The sequence below is a fragment of the Phoca vitulina genome, unplaced genomic scaffold (genome assembly GCF_004348235.1).
Source record: "Phoca vitulina isolate PV1807 unplaced genomic scaffold, GSC_HSeal_1.0 scaffold2, whole genome shotgun sequence".
Taxonomy (NCBI): Eukaryota; Metazoa; Chordata; class Mammalia; order Carnivora; family Phocidae; genus Phoca; species Phoca vitulina.
In genome coordinates, this window is record NW_022589705.1 from 25,045,430 (window position 1) to 25,049,463 (window position 4,034).

A 4,034-nucleotide genomic window follows, 5' to 3' on the forward strand; every position below is an offset into this window, starting at 1 on the left:
TTTTGTGCATGGTTAAGAAAGTGGTCCAGTTTCATTCTTTTGCATGTAGCTATCCAGTTTTTCCAACACCATTTGTTGATGAAACTGTCTTTTACCATTACATATTCTTGCCTCCTTTGTTGAAGATTAACTGACCATGTAATTGTGGGTTTACTTATTGTGGGCTCTTTATTCTGTTCCATTGATTATTATTAGCTGAATTTTAAATAAACTGCTTTGGATATAGAAAACTCATAACCAGTGTTCACCAAAATGAAGGTATCACCTTCCTAGACAGGATTTGTCAAGGACTAGAAGATAGCCAAGAAAACCTTAGTAGGCTTAGTGATAAAAAAAAAAAAAAAAAAAAAAAAACCCAAATCTGGAATAACCACCTAACCCCACTATAAAAGTAAAGATTTCTATAATTTTCTTTGCCTCAAAAGCTATTTCTAATAAGTGTCCTTATTCTTTATAGATGCATCCTGAAATATTTACAGAAGAAATGGTATGATATTTGGGATTTACTTCAAAATAGTCAGGTGAAGAAGGGGAGAAGGGAGAGGGGAGATATGTTTAAGTTTGGCCATAGATTTACTGTTGAAGCCCATGGTGGGTACACAGGGTACATTTTACTATTCTCTCTATATATGTTTGATATTTCCCCCCCAAAAAACCCACACAAAAAATAAAACCTCCTTTTCTATGAACATGTGGGAGAAACTGTTTCAGGTCTTTACATTTGGAAATTTAAATACAGTCTCGGAGGCAAGATGAAGGGTTGTAGCCCAGATGTGAGTTGGCTCATGGGAGGCTCACTGTACCTAACTCTACAAAACATGGTCGATGGCCTAGATTTTTGTAGCTCACAAGTCAGTTTCTAATTGGAGTTCAGTAACAGTCTTTCACTTGAAGCAACTGATTAAAAAATATGAATTCAGGGGCGCCTGGGTGGCTCAGTTGGTTAAGCGACTGCCTTCGGCTCATGTCATGATCCCGGAGTCCCAGGATCGAGTCCCGTGTCGGGCTCCCTGCTCAGCGGGGAGCCTGCTTCTCGCTCTGACCCTCCCCCCTCTCATGTACTCTCTCTCTCATTCTCTCTCTCTCAAATAAATAAATAAATCTTTAAAAAAAATAAAAAATAAAAAAATAAAAAATATGAATTCAGGGGCACCTGGGTGGCTCACTCAGTTAAGCTCCTGACCCTTGATTTTGGCTCAGGTCATGATCTCAGGGTCCTGGGATGGAGCCCGCATCAAGCTCCATGCTCAGCAGGGAGTCTGCTTGAGGATTCTTTCCCTCTCCCTCTGCTCATTCTCTCTCTCTCAAATACATAAATAAATCTTTAAAAAATATGAATTCAATAAAGCACCTGATGTGCTGGAAATTTAGATCTTGACTTAGATGTATATCTAAGTAAAAATTAACCAAGCTATACTCTTAAGATTTATGCAATATTTTTGTATGTAAATTATACATCAATAAAGGTTTATAAAAGAGAATAAAGCACCCAAGACTATTTCTAGAGCTGTTTAAGAATTGCTGTAAATTACAAGCTCTGATCCTTATAAACAGGTGGTATTACTTATCTGTTCCGTCTACAAGCATGATCATACCCAGCAGAATAGCATCATTTATCTTATCTTTTATAAAGCCAGCCTGAACAAAAGACCATTTAGTGTGTTTGCTTACTATAGGGGGACAGCATAACCAGTTAAAAGTCTGGGCTTTAATGTCAAAATCACTTAGGTTTTTTTTTTTTTTTTAAAGATTCTTAATTTATTTATTTGAGAGAGAGAGAATGAGAGGGAGCGAGCACATGAGATGGGGGAGGGCCAGAGGGAGAAGCAGACTCCCTGCCGAGCAGGGAGCCCGATGCGGGACTCGATCCAGTGACTCCAGGATCATGACCTGAGCCGAAGGCAGTCGCTTAACCAACTGAGCCACCCAGGTGCCCTAAAATCACTTAGGTTTGAAAGCCATTAAATAACTGTATGACTTTGGGCAAAATTTCCTTACCCATAAAATAGGAATAATAATAACAGTGCCTATCTCAAGTGTTGTTGTACTCAATGAGATGAGATGGTGAAAGAACTTGGCACAATCTCATAGTTAACAACCAATATAAATTAGTTACTAGCTTGATTGACAAATATCGAACCTGGGTTTATCAGGCTAATGTATACATAAGGACCAGGGAGACTAGGGTGCCTGAGTGGCTCAGTTGGTTGAGTGTCTGCCTGCAGCTCAGGTCATGATCTTGGAGTCCTGGGATCAAGCCCCATGTTGGGTTTGGCAGCCTTTTTTTTTTTGTTTTTTTTTTTTAATTTTTAAAGAAGATTTTATTTATTTATTTGAGAGAGAGAGCGCACCACAAACAGGGGGAGCGGCAGAGGGAGAGGGAGAAGCAGGCTCCCCATGAAGCAGGGAGCCTGGTGCGGGGCTTGATCCCGGGATCCAGGATCATGACCTGAGCCAAAGGCAGATGCTTACCCAACTGAGCCACCCAGGCCCCCCCAGGTAGACTTTAGATATGAATTTTCTGTTATATCCCAACATTCTACTATTTATTGCTTTGAACTTTCTCAGCCTTTGGGTCTGTTGGCAGGAATTGGTTATGGGGCCAACTACACAAGTTCAACACAGACACACTCTATTCTGCTGCCCCTTATTAACACTTATATTCAATCTGAAAGAACCTGAGCAACAAAATAGTTTTTGTAGATTAGCAAGGCTACTCTTTCCGTTGTCAAAACAGAAAGACAAGCACTATTCTATATGCAGATAAGATAATTCTTACTATCTCAAACTCAGAGCTCCTGACAAAATTCTCTTGACTAATCACTGCCAGAAAAGTTAGATATTTGCAAAATAAATTTACATTTGGTAGGTACTTGGTAGATATTTCTCATCTTGTAACTAGTTTATGATGATATAACAATGTTATATTTGGTTTAATTACCTCTGTGTACATCACAAATACTTGATCCCATAGGGTATGGCAGGATGTAGCAAGTTGTGACTCCTGGGCATGCTTAATTAAGATTTTATTTTGGTGTTAATATTTTTAAAAGGTGTTTTTATATTAAGATTATATTGATGCTGAATCTAGCTGAAATTATTTGGATGTTCATTATACTATTCTTTAAGCTTTTCTGTTTGAAAATATAAAATTGGAAGAATATTATTTTGGCCATGTTCTATGGAAGTAATGTTTTAGGGTCTCATTTGTGTGATAGGCAGACTCAAAACAATTTCCTTGAGAAAACCTTACACCTGACTTTGGTTTTCCCTTGTAGGTGAGAAAAGCCTTTAAAACAGCCAGGTATCCTTCATAGCTCAGCTTTCATAATAAGGCATACTCTACTCTGAATTGTCTATTAAGGTGTATGTGTCTGAATTTTGACAACTCAGAACAGCTACATTCCAGGATTTAGCTGGGAGTATAATCTCATTTTGTCATCCAATATTTATTAAAAACTCAGTAGGGAGAAGCAATTTTCAGGGAGGATTATTCAAAGTATACATCAGCTTATGCATTTTTTTCAGACAGTCTAGGCTAACCATATCCATGGATTAAACCAGATCAATAGACAGCTGGTACCTTGCTAGACAGTGCCATAGTTTCCCAAAGTATAATTTTTACCTAATTGTACTTCTGTGTGATGTCAACAATGTATATCAAGTGTTATGAGACACAGCAACTTTTGTTGCATCTATTTTAAGGATATCTGAAAACACTATTTCTATCACAATAACCATTTTTTAGGACCCCAGGGAAAAATATATCTGATCTTGGTACCAAAAATAGTTAATAGTATTAATCTCAACTTGGCAATTAAGAAAGAAAGAGAAAATGAAAGAAAGAGAGAGAGAAAGAGAGAGAAAGAGAGAGAAAGAAAGAAAGGAAGGAAGGAAGGAAGGAAGGAAGGAGGGAGGGAGGGAAGGAAGGAAGGAAGGAAGGAAGGAAGGAAGGAAGGAAGGAAGGAAGGAAGGAAGGAAGGAAGGAGGAAGGAAGGAAGGAAGGAAGGAAGGAAGGAAGGAAGGAAGGAAGG